Below are 18612 nucleotides of genomic sequence, written 5' to 3' on the forward strand. Positions count from 1 at the left end.
TGCCTCCAATTTCACTTGAGGGGAAAAAACTGCCCTACAATTATAAGTTGTTTTGGAAATGCTACCATAAATAATATATAAAAGTGACATGATTTAGGAGCCAGGTTTCCTGCAGTTTATAGACTGGATCTATAAACAAGCCCCTTCTCTCTATATTTAAAGTCAGGGGTTGCCTTAAGTCAAGACACGCCAAACTGCAACTTATACTTGCCATACGTAACTTATGTTCCAGGTGCCATTGTTTTGCTGGAAACAAAATAGGTGGCAGCACATCAAAAATGGATATGTTAACGGCTGCTTTGTGTGCCTGACTTCAAGAGGGGGAGCAACAGGAAGAAGCTTGTCTCAAATGTTCCAACCTTCTCTACTAAAGAGAGAGAGAGAGAGAGACTCCCTAATCATTTTCTCCACCTATTAAATCATGCCCGGGCGAAGAAACGTCTGTGTCCTCCCCGAAAATACATTGCTTGCAGCAGTTTTGTTGAAAGCCCCTTGCTGCTCACACACCCAGTCAGGTCTGTAGTAAAGCCTGAAACTGTGCCTGTTTATAGTGGTTACCTTCCCTTCAAGTTGCATTTACCATGGCTGAAATGTATAATTGTGTAATAAAATTATAGTGCATTTAGGAAACATTGTAATTTTGACTCTTAACTTGCATCCATGGTGACGTTATTACTTACTTAGCCAAGAACACCACACTTAAGTGTGCAGTGGTACCTTGGTTTACGAACTTAATCCGTTCCGGAAGCCCGTTCTTAAACCGAAACTGTTCTTAAACTGAGTTGCGCTTTCCCTATCAAGGCCTCCCACTGCCAGTGCCCTTCCACCATTCGGATTCCGTTCTTGGACCGAGGTAAAGTTCGCAAACCAGGACATTACTTCTGGTTTTGCGGAGTTCATAAATTGAATACAGTACATACCTGCCAAGTTCCGGCCTGAGAAATAAGGGACTTGACCGGAAGTAGCAGACCGGAAGTAGCTCTGCCGCCATTTTGGAACTGGGCAGAGCATGCTCAGAAGCGACTTTTGATGCTGCTCTGCCCTGTTCCAAAATGGCCGCCGCACCAGAAGTCGCACTGCAGCCATTTTGGAACTGGGCAAAGCAGCATCAAAAGTCGCTTCTGAGCATGCTCCGCCCAGTTCCAAAATGGCCGCTGTGCCAGAATAAACCGGGGGGAAAGAAAAAAATCTGTTTTTTCGGCTGGGGACAGCCGGAAAAATGGGGGTTTCCCGGGGAATACGGGAGACTTGGCAGCTATGATACAGTAGTTCGTAAACAGGGCTGTTCTTAAACTGAGGTGGCACTGTACTGAAATGCACACTCACTATTTTTATTTGGCATGAATGTGTCCAGTGGTTAAATCAGAAGGCTGGTGTCTGAGCTGGGTTCTGATGAGATAGGTTCCATATCTCTGCTCATTATTTTGCATATATCTAGATACTGAGGTGGTTTACGTAGCTTCTGCAGCAAGAAGAACTATATAAAACTTTTTAAAAATCACTTTAAATAGCCTTTTTACTAAAGTTCCATGTTTACCTCAGAGGTGGATTATGGCAACTGTTTCCCTCCTCACAAGAAGAGGAGAGGGGAACCAAAAGTGATAGATAAAGCTAAAACAGAGACCTCTCAGCAGCCCAAATGGGAGCCATATAAACTAGCTGTTGAAAGAACAATGGCAACAAACAGAAAAGTTTTAAACAAAGAAACAATAGTCATTTGTTTCAAATCTAATTGCCGGGAAAGAACAGTGTTAATCCTACTGGCAAACTTTGGGCATAATCCAGTCGAAGTTAAACATTCTGATTTTACACATTGCCAAAAATATTCTGCTAAGAATGCAGCTGACTGATCCGCTGACAAATGACGCTGCAGGTTTTGTTGAATTGGAATTACAGTGGTACCTCTACTTACGAATTTAATGCGTTCCGAACGCACATCTGTAAGTCGAAAAAAATTGTAAGTTGAATCCCATAGGAATGCATTGGGAGAAAAAATTCGTAAGTAGAAGCAACCCTATCTAAAAATTCGTAAGTAGAAAAAATCCTATCTAAACCACATCCAAGATGGCGGACGGAGCTCCATTCGTAAGTAGAAACATTCGTAAGTAGAGTTATTCGTAAGTAGAGGTACCACTGTATAGTCTTGACAACAAAGTTTATAAATTCTTATTTCAAGATTTTGGTTGTTAAACTCTCTCTGTGCGTGTGTGTGCTTTGTGCATTGCCTTGGGCACTTGATAACAAGGAAAGGGGGTTTATACGTATTTAAAATGACTAAAATATATGACTGAAGTGAGAGAATGAGTTAAGCAGGAAAGCCAGTCATCCTGCCCAATGGAATGCCAGCTCAGGGTACGGACAGAAATACATCAGGGCACTCTGAATGCATGTTCTGAATATCACTCTCAGGCCCTAACAAACACCCTGGGAATGATCTTCATGCTTACCTGCTGAAACACCCTGAAAAACCAAGACTATCTCATTCCCTGAAATAGGACTGTTTGGATAATTCTTTTTATATTTTGCTCCTTGTTTTGCTACAGACACCTATAAAAATGCTGTCCTTAGCATGACTTAGACATTATTTTTATCCAGCTCTCTAATGTTTCCCCTTATGGCTGCCACAAAATGCAGCCTGTTCTTCTGATTTATTGATATATATATATTTTAAAAAAGAGAACCCATCACCAGATTGATCGAAAGCCTAGCTATGCATTCTCAAAACATATGGCTAATTTCACCCCCATAATTTCACTTCAGCACTTGATATCAAGCATTATCCCTCCCACCACACAGTTTTAAGTATGTGTTAGAACAGTGCATTAACAGTCTATTTTAGGTTCAAGCACTGCGGTATCGTCATGTGAAAGTTTCTGAGCCACCTATCTTCAGAACAGGTGATTATCTGGACATCCTGATAGTATCAAACACCACCCTTCTCCCTTTAGTCCAAAGTTTGTTACAGTATACAGTCATACCTCAGTTTAAGTACGCCTCGGTTTGTGTACTTTCAGTTTAAGTACTCCGCGGACCCGTCTGGAACGGATTAATCCACTTTCCATTACTTTCAATGGGAAAGTTCGCTTCAGGTTAAGTACGCTTCAGGTTAAGTACGGACTTCCGGAACCAATTACACTCAAACTTTGGGTTAAGTACGCTTCAGGTTGAGTACTCCGCGGACCCATCTGGAACAGATTAATCCACTTTCCATTACTTTCAATGGGAAAGTTCGCTTCAGGTTAAGTACGCTTCAGGTTAAGTACGGACTTCCAGAACCAATTACACTCAAACTTTGGGTTAAGTACGCTTCAGGTTGAGTACTCCGCGGACCCATCTGGGACAGATTAATCCACTTTCCAGTCCTTTCAATGGGAAAGTTCGCTTCAGGTTAAGTACAGACTTCCGGAACCAATTGTGTACAGTACTTAAACCGAGGTACCACTGTAATTCTTAACAACTTAAGACAAGCCAAAGCACCAAGTTAAAGGCATCTTTTGAGCTTCTATAACAAGCTTCCTCAACCTCAGCCCTCCAGATGTTTTGAGACTACAATACCCATCATCCCCGACCACTGGTCCTGCTAGCTAGGGATCATGGGAGTTGTAAGCCAAAAAGATATGGAGGGCTGAGGTTGAGGAAGCCTGTTCTATAATGTGCCATCCTATAAATCCAGCTGCTGGACTTCTGGGTAAAAAAAAGCAACCAGTGGGCACCTAAACACCTAAAAAAATGCATCTCATTATTCTTTTTTATTTATTATTTTATTTCTTCCAACAATTTATATACTGCTTAATTACAGTTGTCTCTAAGCAGTGCAAAAGAAACTCAAAACGAAGCAAATAAAAAAACAACACCCACTGTAAATTATTAAATTATAAAACCAGAATTCGGTTAAAATGCCTGCTGGAATATTTAAAAAGTCTTCAGTAGGCGCCAGAAGTTCAACAGGGAGGGGGCCTTTCTAACTTCAACTGGAAGGGAGTTCCTTAAAATTGGGCCCAAAATACTGAATGCAAAGTGGAAAGAACCATGTATCACAGTCATGGGGGACCACTAACAGTAAGTCCACATTGATCGGGCAAAGATATAAGGGATCAGGGATTTTTTTTTCTGTGAAAAGCAGGGACTGAAATGCAAAGTTCTTGAAAAATCTACTTTCACACATAGGAACACGGCACTTTATAAAATTAAACATATGTCAAGGATGACCTTTGTTCATATGTAGTGTTACAAATGACAAAGTGGGTAGAAACAAGAAACACTCATGGGGGGAAATGCTAAGGGAGGGAAAAAAGAAAACAATTGTAAGTGCAATGTGGAAACAATCTTTAATAGACGTTTCTGAGAACTATATTATTTTACTGTTTTCTTTTCCTTGCAATAAAATGCACACATTGAGCTAATAGATATGCACAGTATAGATTTTCTGCTTGTTCTTTATTGAAATGTTGGGGATCTGTTCACTTTTTTTCTTCTTCATATGATGTTATTGGCTTCTCTTGGCTTGAGAGGAGCGAAACATATACTTGACTTTGATTAGTTTATCTGGACCATTGACCTAGACCAGGCACCCCCAAACTGCGGCCCTCCAGGTGTTTTGGCCTACAACACCTATGATCCCTAGCTAACAGGACCAGTGGTCAGAGATGATGGGGATTGTAGTCCAAAACATCTGGAGGGCCGAAGTTTGGGGATGCCTGACCTAGACAGACCTAAAACAATGAAACCCAAGTTCTCTAATACATAATTAGATACAGGTGGAACCCCAACAAGCTACAGGAAGAGATAGGGAACCATTCTGGGCGACCTAGAAAGAGGTACTTAAATGGAAAGAGATGAAACCAACACACGTACCAAGAACTTAGAAAGCCATGTTGGCAAGATAGTTATTATATGTCTGGTCTAAGCAAATTCATCATTCCAGACCATGGAATCTTCCTTGTCTCCTGCTCAAAAAGCCTTGGCCACTGCTGAACTATTTCTCTGCTCTCCATTCTCTCCTCAAGCATCCTGTGTCTTGCTGGTTCTCTCCACAGCAGAGACCAGTGCCACAGGAGAGACCAGCGCAAGATGCTTGCTGCCTGAAGCGAAGGACCAGGTGGCATGGGGCGCCGGGGCGGCAGGGGGGCGCCGCGCGGCGGAGCCCCGTGGAAACCATGCTGCGCGCTGCACCCGCCCACCAGCCACGGGAAGAAATGGGGCGGGGCGGGGGCGCCAGAGCAATCTGCGCGCCAGGGCGCCCGACCTGCTTAAGACGGCCCTGACCCCCTGACCCTCCGGAGACCAGCAGCTGAAGCTCACTTCTACAATGGAGATGGATGCCAACGACTGCTACTATGACACTCTGTTTACATTTTAGAATCTTTAACCTAAGAAATTGACTGAGTGCAAACAGGCACATCACAGAGTGCAAGTTAAAGAACGCATTCATAGAAACTTCGCATCCTGTTATTGTATAGGTTGTTAGGCAAAGTGGGTTAACATTGCCATTGATCTCTCAGTAGTCCTTTGGGGATGACACAATACCAAAACACTATTGGTCTCTGGTTTAGATGCCCCTTGCTACCCCCCTAAAGGGGAATTTTAGTGGAATTTTCCTTCCCTGCGTTTTGTTTCTTTGTAAATTTGTAGCACCGTGTACGCATCTTGTAATTTGTTCTGAGTGGTTAATACGTGTTAGTTATGCAATTTTGCATTGCGTTCTTTTTGTACATTGTATGAAAATGCAAATAAAGAAATTTATTTATTTTTAAAAGGCAGCAGCCTCCAACCACACCTCAAAGTAGCAGGCTAGCTTGGTGTGTGTGTGTGTGTGTGTGTGTGTGTGTGTGTGTGTGTGTGTAACAGGTATCATGGATAGATGTGGTGTTGTTGTTGTTGCTGCTGCTGCTGCTGGGGCACTGGTTCATAAGGATGGAAGCACCCAAGGTGCCTCAGGAGGATCAGCCAGGGAGTGGGCTGCTGCCACCTTCTATAATCTTCAAAGTGAGGCAGCTGTTTCACTCTGCCTAATGATAGGATCGGCCCTGAAGATAACACATGTGCTCAATGTACTCAGGGCTCATCTGTTTCCAATGCCAGGGATCAATCCTTAGAATCTCTGAAATAAGCATAAATGAATGTGCCCCTGAGCAGGTACAGAGTGCATTCCCTCCAGTAACAATGGCTAAATGCATTGCCCAGCCATTTGAGATTAAGGGGAAGGGCTTCAAGGTCAAACGTTTGTGGTCACAGCCAGTCTTCGGTCCCATCATTTATATTTTCTAGAAATTAAACACCAGTCGGTTCACTTTTGCAATGAGTCTTTGGCTTAGGAGTATAGAAACAGAGCACAGACATGTGTTATCAGTTTCTGTCTTACTTAGACATTTTCTTTTTCTGTTTCTCTCCCCCACTTTTTTCTTTTTTTAAAGAGCAGGAAGCCTCAATAGATGTGGCAGGATGATTTAATTCTTAGAACGTAAATATACACCACTTGATTTAATTCCTAGAATGTAGATATGAACCACTACCGGTGTTCTTGGAGTTCAGAGTATTTCACTGAACAAATATTGTATAATGCAAGACACATTTTCCCTGGAACTGTAGTTTATACTCATTAATGCATTTTCCTTAGAGACAGGAATGAAATGTATCAGAGAGAGATCAACAGACAGTCAGCTACACGGGGATTTACTAATTTCGGCTGCATACAACATACAACATTCAATTTACGCTCGGGCACTCTGATTCGTTCTAACGTACTCTGAGATAAACAGGTTGTAGATTAATTGCAGCTTTTAAAATATAAAACTGTGAAGAACTGGGGGGGGGGTTCTTAACTACCTCACTAACTCTGATCCTTTTGGGGGCTTTTCTGCAGAGCTCCACTACTTACCCCCCCAAAAAACTTAACAGAACTGCCGCCAAATCATCTTATAAAAATATCACACACTCCCTCAATATTTATGAGGAGTCCAAATGCAGGTAGCAAATGACCAAAGCAAGCATGGGTAGAACGAGGTATGGAAGGACCTGGGGAGCCAAGTTATAAATTTACTTAAAGAAAAATAGGAAGGGGATTTAAAAGTAATAGGGGAGAAAGCTTCTAAAAGATAAAACACAATATTTGCACTGTCTGCATAGCTGTTGGGCTACAGAGAGTCTCTTGAATGTGTGTATATGCACCCTCCCCCTTTATGAGCTGAAGCCTGTCACACAGCAAAATCATCCCACCCACTCCTATTAACCTGTTACTTAAATAATACTAACTCATTTAAATGCCCTGCAAATGGAACTTCTTTTTGCCTGGCGGTTATGTCCAGAGAGATGCAAAATGCCTGGTAGCCAGCACCCCTTAGTCAGATGAATGGCCAAGCCCCATGCAGTGCTCACTTCAGCTTCCTGCTCAGAAAGAAATAATCCTCCTCTCTGATTGGTTGGTATAAATAAGCCTTGCCTACCTCACTTTGGCTGACCCAGATTGGCTTAAATCAAAAGTGGGTTTCCCTATCAGATTATTTCTCTCTTTTCAAAGGTTGACCCGGGAATTTCAAAGAGAGTCTTTGTCTAGATGAATGACCTGCCTCTTCTTGCTTCTTTCTTCTGAGAGGACATGTGCTTGACTCTTTTTTTATTTTTATTTTTTAGAATGGAGTAAACAAACGAAAAATTTCTGCAACCAACCAAGGAAGCTGTGGAATTTCTTGGCAAGGTAAGAATTTGAGTCAGGTAATGTGGGAAATCTGCATTTAGATGCTTAAATACAATTGCCAATTCGACACCCCCATTCGCAGATAATATTGGTTTTTATTTCTTCTTTTTATGAAACATGTTTCTGGGTATGATAAATATCCATAATAGTGGCGGCGGCGGCGGCGGCGGGGGGGGGGGTTATATGGGTTTTGAGCTCTGTGATAGCCAGGAATAAACTTGGGAGAAGGGGGGGGGGAGATTTCAGGAGGGAAAGTTGTAACTTTGAACCTCCAGGTTTGTCACAGGAATAGAGGAAAAGAAGGAGAAAATAACTACCGGTATAGCTGGCCAAAAATACAGAAGCGGGACGGTGGAAGCAAGATACCTGAAAAATCTAGGTAATGATGGGCAAATGTGTATAAACGATGATACAACTGAGGAGGAGGGAAGCATACAAGTTTCCAATTTATAGCTGGATAGACAGAGCATCTTTAGGTCGGGCAAAGAGCTTACATTAAACCAGTAAAAAAGGAAACAATTCCACCTCCTCCTTCTTTTATTATTATTTATAAAGTGCCTAATACTTTGAGTGGTTTAAAAAACCAGGCAAAAGATTGTGAGTAAAATTGACTTATTTCACAAGGAGTTCTTTCGGAAATAAAAGTAAGAGGTTTATTGAAAGATTGCCCTTATGTATAAAATACTGAAATAACATTTTGTGTGTGTGTGTGTGTGAGTGAGAGAGAGAGAGAGAGAGAGAGAGAGAGAGAGAGAGAGAGAGATTTAATCCTTTATGTAGCACATTTATGAATGCAATAAAAAAATTAAAAATTATTAAAAATAAAATGCTTAATATTGAGATCATTGGGACACAGGGTTTTTGTTTATTTAATGTCCCTGCCTGTGACCTACAATTCTTAAGCAGCAAAATACAGAAGGGAGGAGACATGCTAAGGCATAAATAATGTGAATTTTCTATTTTAATTATTTTATGCTCCATGCTAAAATGCTTCACATTCGAGACACCTCTGAGGCTACAATTTTCTTCCCGCTTGCCCGAGAGCAAGCCCCACGAACTCTAATGGGTTGTATCCAACGAAGTTGTCCCATTTAGCACAAATTCCATTTCTGCAACAGAACATCCCCTCCTGTGCCTTCCTTAAATCTGCTCTGGAAGGTTGGGGGCAAATCCAGAACACATTTTGCAGGCAGGGGAAGGGGGAACTGGGCAACAAGGGCAGGGGAAGTTCAACTGCACAAATAGAAGTCCTTCCACTAAATAAACGACTTCATTGAATGCAACCCACTGGAACTTACTGAGTAGACTTGGATTAGATTGCACTGTAAGTTTCAGAAACAGCTTGTTTGTTTGTTTATTTGCTGCTTCCCATAAGGCACCCTGAAGCGATTTGACAATAAAAACACATGTAAAATGCGTTCAAGAGTATGGACTGGGATAAAAGTATTATCGGAAAGACTGAGGAAATAGTACTGCATCTGTCTGACAGGTAACAGGAGTTCCAAGCGTAGGTGTTGCCAGACTAATGGTCCGATTCCTAGGTACATCCTATGGAATGGGATTTCTGATGAGATTGCATTTGCAAGAGACCCCTCTCCTGCGGAGCACAGTGGTCAGCTGGGTACAGAAGGGGTGAGGCAATCTCTGAAGTCTCCTAATCCCAACCTGTATACATCTTTGTACATTAGAACCTATCCTGGTAACTAATTGGCTTCGAGGGATTTCAGCAGCAATGAAATTCTTCCCCCTGTGAACAGCTGAGCCGCTGCATTTTGCTGCATCAGAAATCAACCTCAGGGGGCAGCTCTACATGAGTGCATTGCAGTAGTCCATTCTCGAAGTTACCACCGCATGGATGGCAGCAATCAGGCTTCGCAGGTCCAGAAAGGGCCATAGTTTTCATCAGCCCAAACTGGTAAAAGACACTCCTGCCCACAGGCCACCTGGGCCTCTAGGAACAGAGAGGGGCGCAATATGGCAGCATGCATGGCAACTGCTGTGAAAAGAAAAGCAAGCTTAGAGACCTCTATGGCTAGCAAGACTAGTTTTATGGCCACTACGCTATTTAAACTTAGGCTTATATATGCGAAGAGAGGTTCAAAATTCTCCTTCTGGGAAAAAAAAGTCAAAGCAAGTTTAAATGTTGACCTCTCCTTGCCCCTTTCCCTGCTGGTGAGCGACAGAGATGCTGCTCTCAAGAGGCTACTGCTTGTGTCTCCACCCCACCAAGGCGAAACGCTTCTGCTGTTACGGATTGTTGACCTATTCAATGTTCTTACATAAAAAGTTTAGCGAACCCAGATCTAAACTTCGTCCACTTAATATTTAACTTGTTAGATCTCGGTCTGCTTCTTATCATGGGATGAATGTGGGCAATTCAACCACACACATACACATCAGAAACTAATTTTCCCTTGTTGGAAACAAACACAAACATTCTGGCAACACACATTTCTTTCTCTTAAATGGATATGATGTAACGGCATATACACCCTTTTATTTCCTGATTTCTCATCTGGAACTTTACCCTCCATAAATGCTGTTTAGTATCAATAGCGACTGGTTTTGCAGTTTATTAAAACATAACAAAAAACAGTGTCAGTTTCTCTCTTAGTCAAATGGTGTATATTTTTAAAGATGAGTAAGGGATTTTAAAAACTGTTTCATTCGGTCTGTGGTTTCAAATCAGCCAATTTATTTTCGCATGAAAATATGGTTTGTGTGTGTGTGAATAAAAAATACTGTGTAATTTCCCTGCAAAGCAAACGAAGCTGCGCAGCCCATTTCTGCTAAGAACAGAAAACGGAATGACCCACTTACTGGAAATAGGACAAGGGAATAGCAGGTATACAGATTTTTTGCTGACTTAATAAATGGAGGGGATTTATTATATTTTATTTTGTACCATAAACACATGGTGTTCATGCTCCCAAGCGGAAAGCTTGTCTGAGGGCCTCATTTACGGACCTAGAAGGACAAGTTAATCCCTTATCCTTGCTGCCAGTTTTAGCCACGCTTGCATTTTTCTTGGCATGTGCTCAAATGTAATGTTGGTGTCATGTGCTTAAATGCTGCTTCAGTCAATATAATTTCTGTCCGGGTCACCTGCAGTGTGAATTGAGGGACTGTTTGGCCTTATTACCACCAAACAGTTATTTTAAACCGTAATTCTCTCACAGCTGACAAACTGATAGAAATAGGCCTTTGGCAGCAGGAAGAGACCATATTCTTAGAAAAGCATCCTCCTCAGAAACTGATAAACCACAACAGCTACTGAGTTTAGATTACTCTGCACATTAAACCACAAGAATGGGATTGGTATACAACAAGGTCTGAAATCACACTCCCCCACCTTACTGCCCCCAGTTTAAGCCTCCATAAATCAGCTAAGAGCAACTTACATCCAGAATTCAACTCTTGCCCCATCCGTCTTCTTCTCAAAAGGCTCATCATCAATTACTCCAATAATGTTAGATTTGTCCTTCCGCTATTTAATGCCGCTGTCGTTTGTCATCATCATTACCGTTTGCTTAACAACCACACTAAGAAATCCCATTGGGGTATGTTCTCAGTCTAAAAGCATCTCAAAGGCCCCATGGTACTCCAATGAGCACATGGAAATCGCTGTAAACATGGAATTTATTGCATTTATTGCAATGTTTGCAGCACTTCCATGTGCTCAAAGGGAACAGCAGCACCCAGCTGGCACTGCACTGAAAGGAAAGCCCCAGGAGGAGCTCCTATAAACTCAAGGGTTCTTTCAAGTGGGAATAAATATGCAGACCAGATCTAGTATTCAAAGCCAGTGATAACTTCCTCTAGCAATTCTATACGTCTAAGGTATCAGGCAACAACTGCAGCATTCATCTGAATAAGATAAACTGTGTCCGCTCATGAGGACAACTATCAGTCCAGCCAGAGAGAATAAGCTTTTGCTCCCAATTTCATAGAGCCCAGGGAATAGACAAAAGGTACAGGATAAGCCCCATTAGTTGAAACTAACTCAATCTAGCCCAAACAGCGCCTCAGTAGCAAACTTCCTGGAGACCACATGTGGTCTGCTCAGTGCTTCTTGGAGGAAGAGTTGTGCATCATAATATACACTTTAACTCACACAAGTCACTCACACTCTGTTAACAGTTAAGCACTGTTGTGAAGATTATTTATAACAATGCTCATGCCTGAAAACCAAGAATAAGCAATATAAATGGAAAAGTATTGTGAAAACAATTTTGAATGACGTATTGATTTTTTATTTTGCATGATCCTAAAAATCAGCACAACCATAACTGCTTGCAGTGTTGCTGACAACAATTCCATAATTTTCTGAATACACATCAGTCCCAGTCAGCATGGCCAATGGCCAGAGATGAAGGGAATTATAGTCTAACAATATCTTGAAGGTCACAGGATCCTCCACATTGCACTATGTGGCTTCTGTTTGGCCTTTTAAAATAGTGGTGCAGGATATGACAGGCCATTAGCCTAATACCTCTCTTGGGTTAAATGAATGGAAAGCATTTTTTAACTTTGTTCAACATAAATAATGAACCTAGCCCAGGAAAAATGGCTTCTGCCTTCCCGAACTTTTAGAATATGTCAACAAGCAGGGAGATAGGTAGGCATTCTGCACCTGAACTTCCAAAAATCTTTCATCAAATTGAAGTAAACTTATTGCATAACTGTAAAGTTATGAATGGTCCTCTTGTGGATTGGTAAGTAGTTAAAGAACAGGAAGCAGAAAGTGGAAGAGTAGACAGCTTTCACAACGGAAGGGAAGGAAGCACTGAGATCTCCTAAGGATCTATACTGGGGCTAGTATTGTGACTAGTATTAAGTTTATCCCTCTTGGGACTGGTATTAAATTTATGCATATATTATCTGGAGGCGGCAGGGAGTTAGCAAAGTCTGCTGATGGCGTCAAATTTATTCAGATTGGTGAGAACCTAAGCAGCCTGCACAGTTCTTCCAAAAGCTTATCTTCAAAGTGAATGAGTGAGATCTAAAATTGGTTCAAGTAATTGTAAATCGATGCATATTGGGTATGTATGTGTGTCGGGTGGCGAGGGGGTGAATCCTAACTTCAGTCTCCAAATGCCAACTGGCAGCAATTGATCAGGAAAGATTTGGGATTGTGATGGCCAGCTCCATGAAAACACAAACTCCTTGCTAGGAGTTGATAGGGAAAAAACAAAGCAGCTGGTAACGTAATGTCATTATCAGCATCTATGGTGCAACCACATTCGGTATACTGTGTAAATATCTGATTGTCCCATTGCAAAGAAGGATGCTGTAGAGTTGGTGCAGCAAAGGTGCAGCAAGAGGGCAGCCAGTATTCCATTAACTGGAGCACTTTGACCACAAGGGAAAGCTAAATCATTTGCAGCTTTTTTTAGTTTAGGGGAAAAAAGATGACTGGAAGGGGACACAGATGGACATGATAGAGGTTTCTAAAATAAAAGGCTCTTTAAGTTAGGCGTGGACACTCCGCAGCCCTAGGGTTGTTTCAAAAAGTCCTCCGAAAGCTATCAGTTCAGACTTCTGGCAAGAGCAATTCATCCACTTCAGATGGCCAGCTGTGGGGTGAGGAAGAGAGAAAAGGGGTGACCCATCCACTTTCCACTCTGGCACTGCCCAAAGAAAGGTTGCCCACTCCTGCTTTAAGTGTTCCATGTATGCCCAATGTCTAGGCAATTTCGGTCAACATCCTACCAGCTGTAGGTCTCAGAGATTAGCCTTTTATTCACCCATGTATACTACTCATTTACATTTTCCATACTTAATTATATGTTAATCCTTCAAATAACCCTATCATTCTAATGCCTGCCTTTCTTTCTTTTTATTCCACCCCCCCCCTCCTTCACATAATGAATTTTGGAGCTCAAAATATTCCACTGGAAAATAGCTCCGGGCTTCTGCTGTTCATAGAATTAAGCTCTGAGCTTCTAAGCCAGACCTGTACAACTCGTGACCTACCAAGCCAAGCAAAGCCCACCAGCATGGAAGCTCAGTGGGGGCTCAATAAACCTCCTGGTTTTGCCCCCTACTTGGAATTGTAACACACACACACACACACACACACACACACACACACACACACACAGGTGTTGTTGTTGTGAAGCAGCACATTACATAGCTGGTAGGGTGCATTCAACCTGGTGGGTGCAGGCCGGTTCACAGCGATTCGCCCCATAAACTTTAGTTTTAATCAATGTCTGTTTAGTTTTAATCAACACCTGCACTTCTTACTTCAAACTTCTAAGGTGGCTTTGGAAAACTCAGAGGGGCTCTTACAGGAGCTCGATTAGTCATCCCAGGGGCTCCTGCCAGAATTCGCGCCTAGGTTTGATTAGAAAATTTCCATTAATTTGCAAAGTCTGTCTTTGACTCCATCTTAGGACACTGAAGAGGAGCGCTTCCACCTCCACCCCAGTAATTTTACTGGTTAGGAATCCTCGGACAGCTATTATTATTTGTTATTATTTTAAACAGAGATGTGGCTTGGATCTGCGGTGTTGAACGTTGAAAGAAAAGAAAAGAAATCCAGCTTCTTGCAACGGTTGCAATTCAAAATCCGTTACTTGGATTAAAAATTTAAAAACAAACACAAAAACGAAGTACAACCTACTCTACTTTGTACCAAAAGAACACATGCTTCAAGACTGTTCCCGGTGGCTCCCACCCCCACCCCGGCTTAAACAGTGAATGGCTGAGCTCCGAGTCTGAATAAACAGTGTGGGAGGTGACTGTTCTGTGAGGCCCATGTAAAGGATGCAATCATTCTTCTTACTTAAGTCTGTTCAGTATTAAATCATGTGAAACGAGCTCAATTACTACGTGTGACATTCACACCACCAGTGCATGGCCAACATAACAGGTATTGTTTCCTAAAGAAGTGGGGGTGGTGGGGTGGGGGTGTGCACACAAGGGGAGGGAAAAAGAAATCTTCTGTAGCAAATTCTCCCAGCTTCTGGTATTTAATTGTGTATAAAGTTCATTGACTTGCTGGTTGCTGTCAGATGATCTTGCTTAAAGCCTATGAAAACATCTCAGGAATGCAGTGATGTGGGTAGGAACGAAGTGAGTTCATGCCACAGGCGGCTTTAAATGAAACAAAAAGTCAACAAGCCAAACCCCCCCCCAACCCCCAAAGAGGGAATCTCACCAAAGAGAGGGCTGTGGGATAAGCACTGGTTTAACCTCAGTTAAATGCTCCAGAAGTTATTATAAACCAAATTTTACACACACACACACACACACACACACAAAACCACTAGCTTTTTAGCGAACTGGCTGATGAACACATGAAGGAGTTCAGCTTCTAGGTAACCTGCATTTGGAAGGGTGTGTTTGTGGAAGGAGACCACCAGAAGGAAAATTGTAGAACGCATGGTTTGGAGAAGGTTAGCTTATGGTGAACTCGGAAGTTCCTACTACCGTACAAATCTCAACACATACACCCTGATGACCTCAGGCAAGTCAGCCTCTCTAAACCTCTTACTTCCACCTATAATATGGGAACGCCATCTATTGTTGTTGTTGTTGTTGTTGTTGTTGTTGTTGTTGTTGTTGTTGTTTATATACTGCCCTATACCCGGAGGTCTCAAAGCGGTTCACAGAATGAAATCAAAATATAAAATCACAAAACACATAATCAGAATAAAAACAACAACCCAATAACCCCTCAACCCCCCCAAAAAAACAGATTTTAAAAACGGCATAGGATCCTCACAACATTTAAAGTAAGACAATTAACAAACCTGGACAAGAGCCACTCATTGGAAAGCGTGCATCTAATTGCATCCCACACCTCTGCCAATCTGTCTGCCCACCATTTGCTACCAAACCATGTTGCCAGCAGGCACAGTGTTATAATAACAAGCCACCCAGAGCCTACTAGGCTGTTTAGATTACTGAGGACTGAAAGAAGCTCTTTGAACTTTGTGTCAAGAGGCAATCCCACCAAGGCTGCTTCCCACTTTACTCCCTGGTACTCTAGGGAGCTGTGGGCAATGAAACAGGAAGCAGAATGACTGGAGCACAGATGGTGTGAGTCTCTGTCTGTAGGAACAGCAATTGGAACACATAAACCAAACACAGGCTATGGCACAAAAGTAGCTTCCGTTGCATCCTCAGGTAGCTGCCTGGAGCTTTTCCTAGGTGCCCCATGTCTTCCCTATCCCTTGTTGTATGTTTATATCACAAGTCCAATTTCATTATTACTTTGCATTTTTTATGCACGTCAGATATCCTGGCTTGCTTATTTTGCACATCTCTGTTCTACTAGATCAATGAAAATATGCATCCTGATGAAAGTGTTGTACATAAAACCCCCATAAAATTAAAAGTAAAAACATTAAAAACAACTATCAGAAGAACATGGGTCATATGCCAGTGTAATCCTGTGTAAATGAGTTTTTATTTACATTTATTCTGCCTTTGATACTGTGACCCCAAACACTTTAAAGTATATATGGGCTGTGGGATCGAGATGTTTTCCCTCATCAAAGCACTACTGTGCCACTCGCAAACTCATCATTATTTTCTACTGTGAGGAATTATGTTATTCTCCCTCCCAACTTGTGTGCCCTTTACTATCATGAATGCTCCATTGAATCTGTTTTCAGGAATATTTGGAATCCCTATTCAGTGGTGGCGTTCATGCTTTGCACCCAGGAAGTCCCACTAAAAAGGACCAGAAACCAGGCGATGCAAAAGACCAGCTGCCTGAGACCCTGGGGAGCTGCTGCCTGTCAAAGTTGGCAATACTGGGCTGCATGGACAAGCTGTCTGACCAGACAAGGCAGCTTCCACTGTACTAGGTGGTGCTTCTGACATCAGTAGTGAGGAGTGACATAAATTCTTCGGGGCTCACAGCACAACAAGGTCGGTTTTAGAGAGTCCTCTTTATTTATCTAGCAATGTTACTGCAGCAGTAACACCCCAGTGGAGAAGCACTTATCCAGCTCGTCTAAGGAACAAAGTGGCAAAACAAAAGCAGGAACCCTGCTACAGCAGCACTGCAGAATTTCGATGCCTCTCATCTCCAGCATCAAACACACATCAACACCGATTGTTGACAAATGTGCAAACAGCAGTACATGTACCTTCTCCCCACACTCAAGCATGGCTATTCTTTCTTCCACTATGTTCAGACTAGACACCATGCTATTGCCTTTCAGCCACTCTTTGTAGGAAAGTCCTGGAAGCCTAACACACAAGCTGAGTGATCATCCTCAAAATCTCAGTTTAGTTCCTTTGCTGCTCATTTATATGGCACATGTTGGTGGCTACAGTAGGCTTAGATTATAACTTCAACCATCTGGAACATAATCTTCTTCACAGACAGCTAAAACCAGATCACTGCCATATTAAATTTTAAATTGTGGTATATTAAATTATAAAACGTTGCTTCAAAATATGATCAGTTTAAGAAAAGCTGCAATATTAAAAAGTGTACTGGGAAAAAAATGCATTCTAGTTTCTTTCTCTTTAATCTGATCCACTTAGGGCAGACTACAATCATGTCCTTCATTTGTTTGTGTGTGTGGAATAATCTTTACCGTATTACATAGTCCATACATTACTGAAAATTCATTATGCTTTCCATTTCCACTGCTAACGCTACCTCATGGACATATGGAACAAGAACTGAAAATAAAACTTGTGAACTGCTGCTCCTTCCCCACAATTCAACAGCCTTAAAAAATAAATCCATTCCAAAACTTTTCTGCAGCTGAATTCACACTGGAAAGCAATGTACTGAGAACTAAAATGCATGTGATTCAAAGTTGCAAAAGCCTGAAAAGGTTGCAAAACCCAACAAGAACAGAGTATCTTCAAAACAGTACTTTCTGATACATGAAATAAAAAATGGAAATATTTGCACATCATAAACCTCAATCCTAAACACAGGGGGGAAAGTTACCAGTGTACCAATTACATAGAATTAAGTACCACATAGAATTAAGAAAATATGTGAGTGAAACATATTTTCCACATGTATCTGATGAAGAACAATGTTGCCTATGAATATTTGTTCAGTAGTAAACATCTATGGTACATTTTCAAATGTGCTTAGACATTAGTTCAATTGTCATTAACATGCCTAAGTCTCATAGATAGATAGATAGATAGATAGATAGATAGATAGATAGATAGATAGATAGATAGATAGATAGATATCACATCCTAAGGCTTCATTCACCCATTTTCAGAAATGCGTATGATCCCATTCCCCAACCCAACAGTAATTTTTAATAGCTTCCAAAGTCTGCCGTAAGAATGAACAGTTTGGAGAAATTCGTTGGGCTGATGTGGAAAATCTGTTTAAATGGTGTGATGTTCACATAGCTTCCTAGCCAATGCCTGCAGTCAGAGCAGGATCACAGGAAATATTAACATGGCTGAAAGAGTAAAAATTCACACTTTAGACCAAGAAGTTCCAGGCGCAAATACTTCACCACAGATTTCAGCCAACATGACAAGTTCAAACTAAAGTAAGACTTCAGTTCTGCTCAGACATACACTAAACTAAGCCATAGGATGATAGGAAGCAATTATTATTTTCTTTTTAAAAAAATGTTATTAAGGTTTATAGAGAAAAATAAAAACTTAATATACCCCCCCTTTTTTAAACCAAACCAAGATTTTTATCTAGATACAATAAAAACACAAAAAGGGGTTGAGAGAAATATAAAAAGAAAAAAGAGTGGAAGAGAGGTTAAAAGAGAGAGAAAACAAAGAACTTCTAATTCTTCATCTGTCCACTATAAAAAACAAGCTCACTTCGTGCAATCCAATATAACACCCAACAAAGCCACTTTCCTCAAATCCAGGTATCATTGTTTCTTTTTCACACAAAAAGTCCATGAGAGGTCTCCAATCCTTGACAAATGTTAACCATGACTTTTCTCTGA

General features: G+C 41.5%; 1 protein-coding gene and 1 long non-coding RNA gene across 4 annotated transcripts in view; one reads left to right on the forward strand and one right to left on the reverse strand.

The window, feature by feature from the left end:
• The window catches only part of BCL2 (BCL2 apoptosis regulator), a 137005-nt gene that overhangs the window by 51988 nt on the left and 66405 nt on the right, over positions 1 to 18612 (reverse strand). The gene's annotated exons all lie outside the window — the stretch shown is intronic.
• Positions 383 to 17736, forward strand: LOC148684754 (uncharacterized). 2 transcript variants are annotated; one of them, XR_015951350.1, is made up of 4 exons: positions 383 to 515; positions 7630 to 7693; positions 10456 to 10538; positions 14092 to 17736. It is a non-coding gene; the product is annotated as an uncharacterized LOC148684754 (long non-coding RNA). The 2 variants fall into 2 exon arrangements; XR_015951351.1 differs by lacking the exon at positions 10456 to 10538 and having other exon boundaries at positions 14186 to 17736.

This window comes from Zootoca vivipara, chromosome 8 (assembly GCF_965207765.1).
Source record: "Zootoca vivipara chromosome 8, rZooViv2.hap1.1, whole genome shotgun sequence".
NCBI classification, from domain to species: Eukaryota; Metazoa; Chordata; class Lepidosauria; order Squamata; family Lacertidae; genus Zootoca; species Zootoca vivipara.